Genomic DNA, 19,736 nt, shown 5'->3' with positions numbered 1-19,736 from the left:
TAATGAGATTACTGTCGGAGTCCTAATAGTATCTACATTATTTTATATAATAAGAACTATTTATTGTGTCATTAAATCTTGAAATTCATTTTCAAAGTCTGTATCGAATGTTTATCACTTAGACTGTTACTGTTGCTATCAATTTTTAACCTCAGCATTTCTGTGAAATTTTTTTTATTTTTTTTGTGTACATTTTTAAATTCTAGACATAATTATAAATTCACATTATTTGCAGAATTTCAAATCATTTTCATTTACATAAATCAATTTTGTACATAGAGTTACTGTAAATGTATTATATTAAGCATGTACGCTATTTGGCGGAAATTGATTTTTGTTAGCATAGCATAGTTATGATTTAGCGGATAACTTAATGTTCTTATCAATGTTATTTGCAAAACATTTAGCATTGTACTTGAATGAATGGAAGTTTCCGCCAAAAGCACTAAAAAGAATACACAGCCAAATGTGATATATTTACAGTGTAATATTCATTATTTTTGACTTGAAAATAAGTAAAAAAAAAGGGGGGTTGAAATAATTTAAGGGAAAAGTTATGACTTTTCCAAAGTGTTTATAAATATTTCCCTTTTATAAAAATGTTAATGTTCCATGGTAACTAGACTTGCTCAAGTCTTTTTTATTTTTTTTATTCTAAATAACTTCTAAAACTATTTATAAAAAATAAACAATAAATACATAGAGACTTGAGAAAGTCTGCATGGTAACAGCATGTTGCAAATGACATTACGAACATATTTTATATTTTTATATTTACAAAATGACCATTTTTCATCTGTTAATTTTTTTTCTTTAAATAACACTCTTACTATGTTTTGTTATTTATTATTCTTTAATTTTATATAAAGATAACAATATAAAAGTAATTTTTGTGTCATTATTTAAGGGATGTTTTTAAGTTTTGTGTGAGTTATTGGTGTGTGAATCACAGAGACTTGTCACGTAGGCATATGCAAGTCTGTGTAATTCACACACCAATAATTCACACTAAACTAAAAAACATTCCTTATATTTACATTTAACGTTCGGAAGCAACTAAAATATGCTACATATTTGAATTTCTCGCTACCCTATATCGTTGCATTTTTACTATAGTCGCTGTAGCCTCATTGTGACGTCACATTAACGTACGTTTCTCTGTGTATATTTCTACGCGTGAGTATACACGAAAATGGTTTTCAAATCAATTTCACAGTTGGCTTAGTAGAAAAACACAGCGAATGTAAATACTATGGAATAAACTTCTTAGATACCAGTTCCTTTGATTTTCCTAAGATTTTAGTTTTCATCAAGAGTTATCTTCCTGAAATGAGTTGTAGCCCCTGATGATCCATTTTTTTTAGTTTGTCATGACCCATACTTTGATTTTAGAACATAAATTCATAGGGTTTCTAGGCATAAATTTTTACCCATTTGTACAATGAAACCTTAAGAAGTTATACAGTAGGCTTTTAACTGCCGCTAGGAGTCGGTGTTATGAACGATAACTCGCTGCTGAAACTTGTTTAGAGCAGGGTCTTGGTATCTAACTGTTTACACACAAGGCAGTTTTTAGCATTTCCCAAGTGTTTCTTTGCTCTCAGTAGAATCCAGTGGTTTTGAAATTTAGCACCATTGTTAAACTTATTTACTGTATACTTGCGGACACCGGTTTACTGCATAAAATCAAAATTTTTAATTAAAATAAGAAGTGAAATCTACCCCCCTTCTCAGTTCTAACCTTTTTAAATTTTTATACTCGGTCGTTCCCCTTCGTGCTTAGTAACACAAATAAGAAGATCAATTGTTGCATTTACTTGTAAAAATATATATATTTACACAGGAAGTGAAAAAGCGCGAACACAAAAACATGACATTTAATTTTCTTCTTCATAATAATCGTCAAATAGAGTTAAATCTATTGAATATAGTATGTTACCCATTCATTTGACCTGTTATTTCAGGTAGAGTGAAGGCATTCTCTTTCTCTTGGTCAACACTTTTTGTGTACAAAACAATTCAAGGAACCCTTTTGTGTATATAACAATACCAATGCTGAAGCAGCCTATATGTCATTCCTATAAACGATAACTGATAAATCGGCACTAAGTTGGTCATTTTTCACACCTGAGTTACCTGTCCTTAAACACAACATCGGAAAAGTCAATTATAAATGATTAAACTTTTTAATGATGTAATTAAAAGTATGCATAAGTTATTATCTTTTTTGATAATTTCATGTACCTTTAAATCTATCTATACAATGTTTTTTATCATATGTGCAACTTGAAAAATTAGTTGAAAATCTTATATACAGTAACTTAAAAATCTGAATGAAAGACATCATTCAACGAATAAAGATAGACTAGCTTTTAAAAGATAGAGCAAGTTTTCGCCGGCATTATTTTTGTGCATCAAGGCTTGCAAAAATAATTTAGTGTTTCAACAAACAAAATATCGTTTGATAAAGATCTGTAGCAACGGCTTTTAATATGTGTATGTGTGTGTGTGGGGGGGGGGGGGGGGGGGGGGGTTCCGACAAAAAAATCTAAAAATCTGCGTACTGCAGAGCTATGCTTCTCGTAAATTATCAGATCTCTAATTTTCATGATAAATTTCTTCCGTATAAATCCAAAACAGTCTAAGTCGGTATGAGTTACACGTAGCAAAATAACCAGATTTTTAACTGAATAAACTAAAGGTCGCTAATTGGAGATAAAATTTCACAATTTTGCTTTGAGACTACAATCAGTTATAAGTAGGCAGATCATTGTAGAAAAAGTGAAAAAACCTACATAAATATTCCCCACACCTAGAAATTCTCTTAATTGAATTTCAGTTAGAAAAAAAAAACAAAAAAAAAAACATGCATATGGTCCACGTATTGCATTCCTTTTTTAAAGGACAGCAACTTGTTCAAATTATAATTTGATTAAACTATTGTTTCCCCGGAAGTTGTTACCCGATAATTATCATTAGCACCTTCAAAGTTTGGCTTCTCGGCGTGTCAATCATCTGTCGCCTCGAGGTAAACAATGCAATCAAGCATGGCGATTAAGCTTGCAGACAATACCTGATTAGGATTACCGTTTTATCTAAGTAATTTTTTGTCGATGCATGCATTGTTTTAATGCGATGTAAATGAGTAAAAACTCCATTTCTGTTTATTGAAAATAGAAATAAAATAAAATTTAACATTGTACCACATCCATGTGATAGCATCACGTATCGCGGTAAAGGTAACGAATGTTTACTGATATATACGGGAGTACTAATGTATTTCCGTGCTTGACTAACCAAAAAGTTAAATACGGGTGTGGATAAAAGAAACAAAATATCACATTTATATATTTTTCTGACAAGTGCAAGCGCTAAAAATTATTTGCACCAATGCATTCCCACTTGCGTTTGCGCTAAAATACGTATGCGCCAAATTTTCTCGTTTTACAGTATATAAACAATATTTGATAAAATTATTACATTAAACTCATCAACAATGGTAATTTCCATTCCTACGTCGATACGATATATCCTGGTGAGCTTGAGATAAAAGGTACCACAGAGTCTGTTTCATATCTGGATATTTTACTTGAAAAAGACACTAATGGTAATCTAACAACCAAGCTATATGATAAACGTGATGACTTTAACTTTTCCATCGTCAACTTCCCTTTTTACCTATGCAGCAATATACCTTCATCACTTGCATACAGAGTAAATAGATCTCAGTTGATTCGATACGCAAGAGCATGCTCTACGTATGAACAATTTCTAAAACGAAGTAAATTATTGACAAGCAACTTGATGAAACAAGAATATTAGCAGTCTCGTTTAAAGTCATCATTTCGTAAGTTCTATGGTCGATACAGTGACCTTGTCAGCAAATACAATTTTTCATTGAGTCAAATGCTGACTGACGTTTTTCAATTATTAGTCCATTATTGATACACTGAATTCACGACGGATTTTTCCGTTATTTCCTGATCATGTCAAGGAGCATACGGCGAATGTAACCGGTCGGCAGGGGATGCTTACTCGTCCATGGCAACTGATCCCACCATTGATGTTTCGGGGGTCCGTGTTTTCCCTGATTTTATTTTGTATTATTTTATGGACTTTGAGATTGAAAACTGATCGTTATCTCCATATACTTCATCGGTGCTCGAAAAAAAAAAAAGAAAAGAAAAGAAAAAACCCCAGCAAGAAAACGTTTTTCTATGATTAAGTCTTCATGATTAAACCTAAATATTCTCTTTAAATAAAAAGTCATGTCCGTAATGCTAATCGTATTTTTGTTCAATTTTTAATTGTTTTTTAAAACACATTTTTGAGTATAGCCCTTCGTATACTGGAATATGACAGATCCTATGATTTCCTGTACATTTTGTTTCTTTCTGAAAAGTGTTTTTTTCAACTTGAAATGAAACAAGTCCAAGGTGGAAAGTTCTGCCTAATATAATTGGTGTGACAAAACATTCACTTTCTTTTTACCCAGAGAATTCCTTTACTCTTCATGACCTATGGTTTTGGACGCTGTCATGAAGAAATTAAATGTTATGAATTCCTCATTCCGGCTCTTTCCTCTCATAAACCTTTCACTTTTTTGCAACATATTTGCTTTCTAGACGCTACCAAAAAATTGAAATTACTCCTCAAATAAGAATTTTAACAACAAGACCACTAATATTTAAGAAAACAGCATATAAAACTGTTTTTGTGCTCTTGCAATTATTTGCTCTTTTCAGGCCTTTGCAGTTTTATCAAGTGTATCTCAATGCAAATTTGTTTTGAGGGTTTAAAGGAAAATGAATTCAAGTTTCATAATCTGCTTGAATTTCACACAAACACGCAGGTAGGTTAAGGTTACAACCAAATATTCTATTTGCCTATATGATATGACGTCATAGTAAGCTATATGACGTGAAGTTAAGAGATAACAATTTCTTATAATCGATATTTAAGATTGATTTGAGATCGTAAAAATTAATCAAAATATGCAGAGGCATTATACAAACAGAATTTTGTCGTTTCTGGGTCTCTGTAGTTATCACAGGGGTTAAATACCACACCTGTGACGTCATAACTGTTGATCATGCAGTAGCAGAGTGAAAGTGAAACGTAACGAGAATTCATGTAAACAAACACAAGAAATCGGAGTTTAAAAGCATTTAGAATGAATATCATGTGTGATTCATGTGGGAATAAAGCTTATGAATAAGGTATGGTAATATACTTCAACAATTTCTTCGTAAAATTAAAGCAAGGAGGGTGTTTACTTGCCGATCAGCCTTTCCTCTGTCGTTCGTAACAAATAAGATGCAAAAGTTCAACACTACGCCGCACACTTTGAAACTTAATTTTTGTTTCTATCTAAAGTTTTTATTCTATTGTCTTTGAAAAGTTCTGCTAGAATCGTATGGTTTACAGGAATTAATGCATTTTTTTCAATGTTATGAACAAAATGTAAAAATTTTGGGAAGGTTTCGTCAGAAAGTGTTGAATAATTATTTCTGAGATAGGACAGTAGGATTCTAGCAGCACTTTTCATGGTACAGAGATTTTTTTACATAATTATTATTACAAATTGAAATTAATTTTCCCCGGGGTAGTGTTGAACTTTTCACTTTTTCATTAAGGCATATTTTCTAATTATAGACGTCACGTGGTGACGTCGTGGTGAAGTGCTTCATGTAGTATAAGTCCCATTGAAGTCTATAGAATGCATAATTATAACAAAAGTTTTATGCTTGACGTTTCCGATTTATTAGTGTAACCTAATTAAAAAAAGTCTTAATTTGCCGAATTCTGGTCCATGTGCTGCCTTAACATACCCGCGCATGAATAAGTATTTTTTTTTTTGATTTTTCAAAATAATTATTTATATATTCCTACACGCTGTCGTTTTCTCTCATTTTTTAAAATTATTTGGTGATTTTCGGGTATTAAATATTATTACTATCAAAAGATTCTTCAAAACAGTTTAAACAACCCCCAAAGTGATGTCTATCAAATTTGCAATGTGTCTCAAAGTTTATTAAACATAATCAGTGATAACTTGTTGAATTTTTGCAAATAAAGATTAGATGTTGTATGTCTTAATCGCCAAGGACAGCACCCAATTATGATGCACATTATATCATTTTTGTTCATTGAAATTCTCCTGCACATTTGTGTATAAAACAGACATTGCTTACTGTAAATTTCACATATTTCAGTTCATATATTTCTTTGGGATTCTTAACAAGTTTTTCAGAAGCTTTAATGAATCGTTTAATTTCACTCTTTTTTACTGATTCTTTTTATTATTCATTTTAATGCAATGTCTCGAATAGATCTATGTGATGAAAAGTGGTCAAATAAACTGCAACCAACTCATGAAAGATTCAATAACTAGAGAAAGTCAAGTTTAATGGCATATATTTTCTATCTTGTATGTCATCGAGCTGATTTATTGAACGCCCCTTGTATAAGCCTTTAATGTGTCTTAGTTACAAAGTTATAATCCGAGAGGACTGCATTTACGGACAGAATTATTGTAAGACAGAAAAGTTGATACCTGTTAACAACCATTATCCCGAAATACCAAGTTTTTGTGTTAAATTTTAAAATGTTCTTTTCCAAAAAAAAAAATAAATAAATAGATAAATAAAATAAATAATAAAAAAAAACCAACCAAACAAACAAAAAAGAAGGCAAAAAATTACATGAAAAACTAAGGATTTGTTTGTTAGGTAAAAGACAACAAAAACTTATTTGTCTGAAGGAATAAGTTTGGAAAAAATGATTGCCTTCGCAACGGAATTGCCTATCAATTTAAATATGTTTTCTAAGTAAAAGAATTAACATAGGATATCAAAAATAAGTTTTTATTTGTTTCTATATACCATTTACTGTCTAGAAAGTGTTGCTGCTTTCAATAGAATTTGCATTTCATTAGTTAATATTTCAAGTGATCTGTTTGACCCTTACCAGGTATTGCATGCCCTTATTATGTAAAGCTCTCGATTTAAAGAAAGCAGCAGTGCTTTTCAAGCTAGGGAAAATATCATTAATTTATATTAAAATCTATTCTCTAAATGCCAAACCTCTCTTACGATTATAATGGCAAAGTCAATGTTTTGCTCCGGGAGACCATAATGAGTGTCAGGTCTAAAGTAAGTAAAAAAAAAAACAACAACAAACAAACAGATAAACAATAACATTTTAGTACAACGGTGTGTGCAAACGAATTGGAGATCGCGCGTTATAAAAAAAAATGTTTGCAAACACCTTTGCATTTATGAGGATTTATCTTTCAAAAAATAATGATTGTTAATATTTACATTCTTTAACTTTTTATTTTAATTGCAAATGTGATTTATGTTTAAAAACCTTATGCATTTTCCTTCGTCTAAGCTACAGTTAATGGATCAGCCAACGTAACAGCTACTGGTCAATTTGAGCGTGATTTTTTGATGATCGCTTGTGACGTTGCGCTTCCTCGGAGATCAACGGCTATGCATCAAACTTAAAACGTTCTTAAAATGTTTTGGTGTTTTGAATGCAATTGATTTCCATTCACTTTATATGCAAAAAGCATAAATTATGTAATGTAAATGTTATGTAATAAAGAATTTGTTGAAGTATCACTTAATTTTTTTCAGTGGTATAGAATGATTTGCGGATTAAAGATGGGTTTTCTTCAATATAATGGTCAAAATGTCTGTGTCCATGTTTTGCCATAGGAAACCTGAAATATGTTTCTGATTAAAAAGAACATTTGGAGATGCACTTTGAAACATAGATTCTATTAAAGTCTCATTAAATTTCATTCAGTGGTGTAAAAGGACCCCATAACGGATAGACGTAAAGATAAACGGGCGGACAGCTATACAGACGGACGTACATATTGATCACTATAAAACCTCTCACTTTTCAAGCGGCTGCATGCTTTTTAATCAACATTGTATCAGGTCATGAGATGCATCAACTCAAAAAAATTGATTATCCCAGTCCTTATACTAAGCAAAAAACATACGTTCTAATAAAACCTGATTTTTTTTGTCAAATTTAAAGTAACATTGAGACTTTTTTGTTCCTGGAATGAATAATTTATTATCCTCAACATATACTCAATGGGATTAAGACTCATCATCGTGTGTAAATTTGGTGATAATCTGTCCAGTGGTTCTTTAAAATAGATCTTTGCAAAAAAGTAGTTTTGGCAAATGTACATGTTTGATCGTCTTATACAGTACTATCATAGAATCAAAAGACACGAACGCACTAGTAACTTACCTCTTTTAACGCTGTGACTATTATATAAATGATTGCAATCTTCATATACATGTTCAAGTCACCAGTATCTGAAATATATATATACACTGTATATATATATATATATATATATATATATATATATATATATATATATATATATATATATATATATATATATATATATATATATATATATATATATATATATATATATATATATAAAATAAAAAAATCACAACACCGAAATAAACTCAACCGGTTTCATTTCCAATCTTCAGGAGTTTGACAATACAATGCTTAGTTACACAAAATCAACATTCATATTGTGACGTCATAAAGCGCCAATACTTAGTCGCGCTTTAGCAAAGTTAATTATGACGTCATACTAATACGTAAGTAAGTTATTACGGTAAATTAGATTTTTTATACAATAGCACAGTTATATTATGCGGGTAAAAGTATATTTCTTAAATGAAATATAATTATGCTGCATTCAAAACAGGTTTATGTCTGTTTATAAAATGTTTTTCTTTAGTTTCACGTTCTTTTTCTGTAGTATCCCTTCGGAACTTGTAGAAAGGAAAAACAGTAAAATTGGGGGTTTTATTTTTGGCACAGTTTCTGATGTGTTCGCTAACGGCGGTACACTGGTATCTTGGTTCCCTTATTTGTTGTCGGTGTACGGTCATTCTGTGTCTCAGGGTGTCTCCTGTCTGACCGATATAATTTTCACCACAACCGGCGCAGGTTATTACATAAATAAGGTTCGAGCTGGTGCATGACATTGATGTTTTAATGGTAAATTCGCTTCCAGTTTTAAATTGAAATTTGGATCCTTCTGTCAGGTATGGGCAAGTACTGCATCTGGGCTTGTTGCATCTATTGATGATTGCTGGTTCATTGTTGTTTGTAGAAAAGGATGCTTTTGTAAGGATGGATTTGAGAGACGGACTTTGTCGTTTACTCTTAATGATCTGTGAAGTTTCTAATATTTTCTTCATGTCTGGATCGTCCTCTAATCTTGGACTCATTGCAATAGAACATTGGATAGACAGATTTCCTAGTCTTTTGAATGACAGATTTCCGAAAAACTTTGTTTTAGAAAGCCTTCAATTAATCCTGGAAAATAATTTCATGCATTTTAATGACATAGTCTACAGACAAAAATTAGGCACGGCAATGGGAACCAAAGTTGCGCCAACTTATGCTACACTTGTCCTAGGATTCCTAGAAGAAAAACTGTATTTATCCGTGAAAGAAAAATTCGGGCAGGACTTTGAAAATTTTATAAGGAAGTCGTGGATACGCTACTTAGATGACTGTTTCGTCATATGGGACAAAAGTGAGGATCAACTAATGGAATTTTTTAATATTCTCAATACCCTGAGCCCTACTTTGAAATTCACTATGGAATCGGATAGTAATAAGTTATCCTTTCTCAATGTAATGGTTATTTAAAAAAGAAAACCGTTTAATAACGGATGTTTTCTACAAAATAACAGATACCAAACAATACCTAATATTTGACTCTTGTCACCCTAGACACACCAGGAATAATATCCCATACAATTTAGCCAGACGTCTTTGTACAATAATTTCCGCTGCAGAAATCTTGGAATCTCGTCTCACAGAACTACAAGAACTACTCCTTCAAAGGCACTATCCTAAACAATTGATTGAAAACGGAATAAACAAAGCCAAATCTCAAGAAAGAAAAGATCTACTTACAGTGAAAAATAAACAGGCAAAAAATGTCATACCATACGTGTCAACACATAACCCAAGAAATCCGGAAATTTTCAGCATTATTAGGAACAATCTGCCCATTTTAGAGGACGATCCAGACATGAAGAAAATATTAGAAACTTCACAGATCATTAAGAGAAAACGACAAAGTCCGTCTCTCAAATCCATCCTTACAAAAGCATCCTTTTCTACAAACAACAATGAACCAGCAATCATCAATAGATGCAACAAGCCCAGATGCAGTACTTGCCCATACCTGACAGAAGGATCCAAATTTCAATTTAAAACTGGAAGCGAATTTACCATTAAAACATCAATGTCATGCACCAGCTCGAACCTTATTTATGTAATAACCTGCGCCGGTTGTGGTGAAATTATATCGGTCAGACAGGAGACACCCTGAGACACAGAATGACCGTACACCGACAACAAATTAGGGAACCAAGATACCAGTGTACCGCCGTTAGCGAACACATCAGAAACTGTGCCAAAAATAAAACCCCCAATTTTACTGTTTTTCCTTTCTACAAGTTCCGAAGGGATACTACAGAAAAAGAACGTGAAACTAAAGAAAAACATTTTATAAACAGACATAAACCTGTTTTAAATGCAGCATAATTATATTTCATTTAAGAAATATACTTCTACCCGCATAATATAACTGTGCTATTGTATAAAAAATCTAATTTACCGTAATAACTTACTTACGTATTAGTATGACGTCATAATGAACTTTGCTAAAGCGCGACTAAGTATTGGCGCATTATGACGTCACAATATGAATGTTGATTTTGTGTAACTAAGCATTGTATTGTCAAACTCCTGAAGATTGGAAATGAAATGAATAGCGATTTATCCTTAAAAACTGGTAATTCATTTTTTAGCGATAAGTTATTTTAGCGATTTTAAAATGCATATTAAAGAAGCTATTAGAAATAAAACGCAATTAATTTTTAGCGATATTCAATTTTAGCGATCTCGACGACCCTCGCTAATAATGCCAAAATTAAAAAATAATATATATATATATATATATATATATATATATATATATATATATATATATATATATATATATATATATATATATATATATATATATATATATATATATATATATATAGCACATTTTTACGACAACTCTTAAACTAACATAACTGCCCTTAGTGAAGAAATATTAATATAGAAAGCACAAAGAAATTCACTTTTACATGGATACCCTCTTCCGCCCCCTGATGTTTTGGAGGTCCCCGTTTTCTATGCTCCTATTTTGTATTGTTTTATGGACTTCTGGGCGTGAATACTGTTCTTTACCTTCATGTGTTGCATTCAATAATTTATTCACATATTTATTTATTTCTACTTATTTTGACATTGATTTTTACGTTATATCAACTAAAATACATAAATCCCCTGTCTCCTAGCAGTGCAGGAACAGCGCGCTAGACCGCTTGGCTATCTAGGCAAGTCATAAAAACTTGCTTTCGATTGCGATGGAATTCTCGCGGCGCTGCCCTACAGTACACGGTCATTGAGAATAGAAGTGAGATACATTTATTTTGACATTAGTTTTAACAGAGGATTGTTACCAATACATGTTGTAATGAAATTTATTATAATTTATAAAGCACACTTTTACGACAACTCTGAAACTTACATAACTGCCCTAACTAAAGAAATATAAATATAGCAAGCACAAAGAAATTCACTTTTACATGGATACCCTCTTCCGCCCCAGCCCGGGGTTGAACTCTCGACCTTCGGAATCTGTCTCCTAGCAGTGCAGGAACAGCGCGCTAGACCACTCGGCTATCTAGGCAAGTCATAAAAACTTGCTTTCGATTGCGATGGAATTCTCGCGGCGCTGCCCTACACTACACGGTCATTGAGAATAGAAGTGAGATACAGTTATTTTGACATTAGTTTTAACAGAGAATTGTTACCAATACATGCTGTAATGAAATTTATTATCATTTATAAAGCACACTTTTACGACAACTCTGAATCTTACATAACTGCCCTAAATAAAGAAATATAAATATAGAAAGCACAAAGAAATTCACTTTTACATGGATACCCACTTCCGCCCAAGATATCTAGGCAAGTCATGAAAACTTATATATATATATATATATATATATATATATATATATATATAGAATTATATAGTGAAAACAATTACCGGTGTGATACCTAAAATCGCTGGTCAAACTTATCTAACCATGAAATGTATGGCGTCACGTAGGGGAAGTGTAAAAAGCCAAACACATGTGCATGTTGTTGATGACAGTTTTTTGATAACATTTTATAGTGCTAAGAGATGCATTTATGTTATAGACATCGCTTTCCGATATTTGTAGTCAGTATAAATTTCTGGCAATCATGATATGGCTGTCAGAAGTTACATTGGGTCTAGTAATTGAATTGCTTAAGTGAATAAAAAGGCAACAACATGTTGCTGCGCAGTTTGTTTTTAAATTTTCAAACCAAAAAGTCTTTTTAATTGTCAGAGATTAACTTTAAAGGTATCCAACCAACCATGACGGTGACATTGGCGCGTAAAAACGTCACATAAAGATAGGGTTTTTCATCATGCTACATCAGTTATTGTCAAATTATTATCACTGAAACTGATATTTATACAGCAGACAGTCATACTCCTATTTTCTACCTAATACTGACAGAAACTCTCTGAGTTTAACCAATACCTGACCAGGTTCGCATAATTACGAGTAGACCGAATTTAAAAGTCAATAACTGTTTTAAAAAATTTACGACTTTTGACACTTTCAATCTTGTCTCCATCAAATATAATCACTCATAATATAATGTAAAGTGTAACAACACTTTTTATATGTTGTTTTACTTTAACAGCTTAACAACTAGTAGTTAAAAATTGTAAACAATATTTTTAAACAATTAATACTCAAACAATTACTTTCAAAAGTGTTTAATTTCCTTGGTACTGGCGTCTGATAGGTTTACATTCACACCGATACATGCTTTGAAACATGCAATCTGATTGGTAAAAAAACTGTAAGCAAATCTATGATTGGTCAAGAGGGAAAATCCTAAGCACTGGTGCGTTTGCTTTGCTTTATCAAATTTTACTTTCTGCTTTTGGGTAATAACTTTAATATGTTTCATTATACAAATTGCCCATTTTTCTTTAATTTTAGGAATTCATTTTACTTTGTTACATGTAAATTTCAAAGATATGTCAATTTTATCTATGAGTTCAAGGTCTCCATTATTTTCAGATAAAGAAATCTGTCTAAAAAGCTGTCTTAAAAGATCGGTCTGAAATGTTATTTCCTTTTTGTATAACATAACTTGCCTACGTCACAATGAGTTATGTCAAAAACGTATTACTGTGCTTGACGTTAACTTTTAAAATTTGCCATATCTGAAGCCTTTTTCCTAAGGAAAAAAATGGAAAAATTGTCTCATTGTCTACATTGAAATTAAATTATGAGGAATGAAGCTTATTTCAACTTATGTTATACGATATAACATAACTTGGGGCAGTTTACTCTTTTTTATTAATCGCTTCGCGCTTTATAAAGCGTAAACTGCCCCAAGTTATGTTATATCGTATAACATAAGTTGAAACAAGCTCATTCCTTAAATAACTCCAAATATCATACAAAAAATGATAAAACTCAAAATTCTCTGTCACATATCATTTCATATTTGTGCCTTTTATAACTATTTTCTCAAATTGCTGTGTTAAGCATGCAGTAATCAGTAATAACAATATAATTTCAAAAGAAAAACCATCCAATTGCTTTAACCCTTTCTCTTCCGGCGCATTTTACGTGTTTTTGGAGGCCTTTTGACATGTTATTACTAAATTATTTCTAACTTTTTTATCCTAGGTGAAAACTAGGCATAATGCATACCATTTAAAAGGGGATTTCATAGAGATGATATTTTATGACTATTTAGATGCTCAACCACTGACCTTATTAGTAAAAATTGAGGTCAAAGGTCAATTAAGTGCAAAATTTTATGGAATTTTTCTATATTTTTTAATCTTCAAGTTAAATATTCAGTATTATGTATGTTGAAATAGGAAATTTGGGATATACCCACAAAAGAGCATTATACTGTAGTACATGAAACACTTAAACTTTTTTGTCAATTCTGCATATAACTACTTAAAAGGGGTTGCTAAGCAACGCAGAATTGTTAAATTTTCGGGCAGAAATTTTCCTTTTTTACTCAATCTAGATGCATTTATGCATCCAAGAACATATTAAAGTTAGATGTGAGGTCATAAAATTACAAGGGACATATAGCAGATAAATTGTGTTAAAGTTTGACCTCATTAGATCTATTTTTAGGAGGTCAAAGGTCAAATAAGTGCAACAAGTTCATCAACTTTTTAAACACTTTTCAAAATTCTTACACAATGGATGGTAAAATAGAAAATTCCGAGAACACTCTCTAGAAGGCATTATGTTTAACTGCAAATTTCCTTCACCATTGAAGTCTAAATTTGTGTTAAAAGGCCTTTAATTGGTTGCTAAGCAACTACAACCTTTTTTTTATTTTTGCATTGTATACGTTTGTTTTCACTCATTCTTGACACACTTTTTTGTTGCATTCCATGATATTGTTCAGTTAAAATAATGTAAAGGATATACAAGAGATTCTTATTATATTAACTTGAGCCTACTAAGATACAACTTAAACACCATTATCATAATAATCAATTTAATTGATAAATGAATATTTCTGATTGCCAAGTAACAATACCCATAATGCAATTTTAACTTAATTTCACATTTCTGCTTCCATCCAGTACAATATCAATATAATTACAAAACATAATAATTACAAAACATAATAATTAGCATATAATTACCAATTAAATCAAAAAGATATTCCCCATACACATTTTTAAGGTTTAAAGCATTAAAAGCAATAATTATCATGAATATTTTTGAGTCAATAAAGGTCAAAGGTCATCAAGTGCAAAAACTGTGCTTCAGAATTTTGTTCTTTTTTTCTAACTTTTCCTTCAAATTTGAGAAGATAAATAATAAATACTGCAATGATATAGAGGCCTTTAACACTGCTGCTTATTTTATTTAATTCAATTTTTTATTTTAGTAAATACATTTGGCTGCTAAGCAACAATGCCAAGGAAAATATACAAAAATACTTAGGTACTATCCATGTGACACTGTAATAGTTCATTTCTTCCATTAAAAACAATCCAAACTAATTGTCTAGAAAGTTATTGAAATGAAATGTGGTTGTCAATTATGAATTTCATATTCATTTTACAAAAATCTCCAAATTTGATAAAAATTTAATAAAAATTTTGACAAATAGCACTAATTACTTGCATGTCAACAAATGTATGGAAATTACACCAAAATGTAAATTTTATATAATTGATAATCAAGAAGTTGAACATAATTGTTGAGAAACTTTTATGCCATGTCATCATCATCATGTCTCACAACGGTTACATTTATATAATGTACATATATTTGAATTCACTGGACAGAAATATGGTATGTCCTTTAAAGAATACATGTACAGGATATTTTCATAGCTTTCTCTTTTTACATGACAAATCTGCACTCTTTCGAACATCTTCTCCTTCTTTACTATGCCATTTCTTAAAACAATTTCTGTCACTTGATAAAGAAAGAGGAACTTGGCATGATGGACAAAATACAAGTGTCTTATAACTAGGAGACTTCTTCTTTAAAAGTATTGCCTCAGCATTACAAAATATACAATCTTTCCTCTTATCTAAAAATTCAGGTATACATTGAATAACACTTTCTTTTGATACAGACTTTTCATTCAAACCCATCAATGACAAAGCAAGTGATTCACGGAATTCAAGTTGTCCAAACCCTGAAGAACAATTTGTAATCTGACTTTCATGCGATTTTCTAAATTCTTGAAAAAGAATATATGAATTCACAACCATGATATCTAGTAAATGAAAAAACGAAACTTTCCACCAATGATATTGTGTTCTTATATAAGATGGATATTTATTAGTAAACTGGTTTGAAAGATCAACAGCTCCATACATTTATTATAATCATTTGCTACTACAGGTTGTACAAGTTGTTTTTTGTTCCAGGTTAATCTAGATTTCAGTACCCCAACAAGGTAAAGTTTCCTTGCAAACAATTCTTTGCCAAGAGCTAAAGATGTATAAAAACAATCAGTAAAAAGCCTATACCCTTGATCAAAAAGGGACTCACATAATCTAAGTGTTACATTGTATCCAAGACCTTTTGCACGATCAGTAAATATGGTGTTCTTTTTACCAAGATAAACAAAAAAGTCGTATGTGTACCCAGACATGTTACAAGCTACAACCCAAAGCTTTATACCAAATCGAATAGGCTTGTCTTTAATAAACTGGCAAATACCAGAGAACTTATGTTTTGAGGAAACCATTCTCTCATCTACAGCTATTTCCCTGTGCGGCTGGTATAATTCCTTGCACTTCTCTTTGACATGATCCACCAATGACTGTACGCGTGTCAACTTCTCAGCTGTTAAAAATAAGATAGAAAGCAATATAATCTGACTGCTTCACTGACTCTATATGTAATAATATTAGAAATGCTACATTTAAAGATAAATTGCAAATAGTAAAAACGTACTTGGATTTCCCTTTTAGGAAATAAAAATTCTGTCATTTACTTTTGTTCAAGAACTGGAATCCAAGCAATATAATTTCCTGATTTATTAACTTCAAAAACTGAATTTACATTTAAATTACATACAGGGTTCTCCATGAGCTGTTTTACTGTGTTGCTCCCGACACAGTAAAATTTTCTCCGACACAGTAACGATTCAAATTTTATGCATGCAACACAGTAAAAATTTTGCCGACACAGTAAGATCTGTGATAATTAGAAAATCTAAACAAACAAATTCTCTCTAACTGAGAATTTACTTAAACAATTACATCGTCTTTCAATTATAAAAGTTAGAGCACTTAAACACTAGGGCTTCACCTTGCATAATCAATTATCTCCTAGACCCTCACCGGACTTTACGCATGACGGAACAAAGACAAATAATTTGTTTTCACACTTCCATGTAAGGGTTAATTGGCAGTTGCAATAAAATACATTGTATTATTTTTAATTTTTTTTTTAGATATGTCTTTTCTATAGAGCCACAGCTCTAGAATTATTTTAGCACTGTAAGTCAGACATAACATCGTATCGAAGTTATTTAAATAAATTGCTTAAAATTTTGAACATGTTCAAGGAACTCTTAAAATATTTTACTGTTCTGAACTTTCTTCTTTTTTTTTGTACTGTGATTACTCGAAAATAATAATAAATCAAGAAAACTGATAAATAATCACGGCAAATTTACTTTAAAAAATGTTAAGTAGTACGACTGTATCAGTCAGAATTTCCTCTGCTTTTTAGAACTTGTTTCTACTTTTATCAATTTGTACGACCATGCCAATTGTGTAACTAATAAGCGGTTTTTAAATAAGTGTGTGCATGTATTCTTTTGTAATTGTCATAAATAGTGATTTAGTTGCGAATTTGGTCGCGAAAATACGGCGAAATTTTAGTTCTTCGCGTTAGCTCTGCAACACAGTAACATTTCAAATGATGGAGAACCCTGTACATACATGTAAATGCTACTGTGACATATTTACAACTACAAGCTTATTGAAGGGTTTTTGTCACAAATCTTACTCAAGTACAAAAATAATACATCAAAAAGTAAGAGAAACCTTTGTCAATATCAGCTGGAGGTGTAACTTGTAAGAAAGATAAGATGGCCTGAAATCTAGTTCTGGACATAACTCCTGGTACAGGGTTGTTCCGATAGAGAGCCTGTGTTGACCAATACCTTTCTAGCGTCTGGAACTTTACCACAAAACATGTAGAGAATAATTCCGAGAAATCTGAAAACAAAAAAACAAATATTACTTTTAAATGATTATGGTTCAAATTATGTAAATATTTTGTGATTCAATAATGTTAATCAGTTGAATCTGATACATCAAGAAACATTTGTTAAAACACTATTTCTCACTGAATAAAGAAGCACTCCCTCAAGCATAGCAACAAGCAATATTGCTAGACGACATTTAATTTTAAAAATAATACATGTACATTGAATGTGCAGAATTTATGCGCACATGGTTCATTGTTTACTGTAAAATTTGTATAAAAAATTCAGTAAAATATAATAAATATTGCATGTAGTTGAGTGAAACATTGAAAATTTTCTACCCTTGAAAACTATTATCAATCTCGACTGCACCTTGGTGTACAATAGTTTCTTGGGTGAAATTCTCCATCTTACTACATGTAGGACATACTTATAAAATATAATTGAAGTTTACAGCATGTATGTTATAAGTGATCAAGATAAAAGTTTCAAGTTTCAAAAAGGGAAATGCAAATGACTCTTAGGTAATACAAAAATAGCATGAGTTGGTAAAGGTGATATCGAGGAAATTCACTTGATAATTTTAATCACATTGATTTCGAATTTGTAATACCTGTACAATTCCTCTTCAGTGAGAAGAGTCCAATTCCCTTGACTTGCATACGATGACATTTCCCCTCTAGATATCAGCATATTGGCATATTCATTGAAGGCCACACAGATTGAGAAGACCAAGGCCTCCGTCAGAAAAAGTTTTAAGAAATCAATTGGTTCTCGAAACTGCATAGCGCCATATCTAAAATAAAATTGGAAATATAAGACTAAAAGTATTTGTCATAACCATGCATATGCATTTGTGAGCACATTTATAAAGAGAGTGAATAATTTTTCTTAACAGTATGAATGCCTATGGTATGTACATGTATAAAATAATTGCAAAAGAGATTTTTGCTATATTTAACCTTAAAAGTCGTCCCAACTGAATGCCAGGCTGCCTCTCTGGATGAAATGCTACAGTTCTTGGATCTGGTGCCCCTGTGTCCTCTACATTGGCATCTCTCCAGTGCATATCTGGATTTGCGAGGGGATCATCACTGGCAGAAGAAATCTGAGAACTCCCCACAGAAGACTGGGATACTGTACCAATTCCCTTTAAGATTAAATATATTTTCCAAATAACAAATACACTACTACAATAAATTTGTCCTCTACTGACCCTTACAATTTCATGCTATTTAAATGAAAAATATCACACACCAATACAATATTTATAATATTAAAATTTGGAAATGAAGCTGAGAAAATTAATCTAAATTATACATGAAATTCACAAAAAAAAATCTGTTTTCAAATTGCTATCATGCTTTTGTTAAAAGTTCCAAATGACTTGTTGTGATGGTGGGAGGGGGTGGGGGTGGGGTCTGGGTCTGCAGATCACAACAGGCAAGAAAATAATTTGTCTTGTTTGGTGCTACATGTACTTCAACCCCAACCCCCCACTCATGAAATTAGAATTGTGGAGTTGGACAAGTGTAACTATTAAAAAGACAAACTTATAAGAATAAAGTAAATAAACTGCCTCTTATCATATATGGCAGAAATAATCTGTCTTGTAGCACTGAAATAAAAAAAACTGAGTCGAAAGACTTTGCCCCTCACACCCATCCCCCCCCCCAAAAAAAAAATTGCCCTTGGAGATCAAAACCACATTCTGGTCAATCAATTTTCGCTTGACTGCCGTCCTCATAATCATTGAACCAGGCCTAAGATTTTACCTCGTAAGGGACGTTCGAAATGCTAACAGCATGCAATGCGCAATG

At 31.6% G+C, this 19,736-nt stretch overlaps 1 pseudogene; it reads right to left on the bottom strand.

The window, feature by feature from the left end:
* Window positions 1-16,011: 16,011 nt before the first annotated feature.
* On the bottom strand, window positions 16,012-19,522 carry LOC134264867 (piggyBac transposable element-derived protein 4-like; annotated as a pseudogene).
* Between the last annotated feature and the right edge of the window lie 214 nt (window positions 19,523-19,736).

Source organism: Saccostrea cucullata, unplaced genomic scaffold, assembly GCF_032062105.1.
Source record: "Saccostrea cucullata isolate Sc308-1 unplaced genomic scaffold, CSIRO_AGI_Scuc_v1 ctg351, whole genome shotgun sequence".
Classification (NCBI taxonomy): Eukaryota; Metazoa; Mollusca; class Bivalvia; order Ostreida; family Ostreidae; genus Saccostrea; species Saccostrea cuccullata.
Note: the sequence above shows the minus strand (reverse complement) of the source record. Positions and strands in the feature narration are given on the sequence as shown.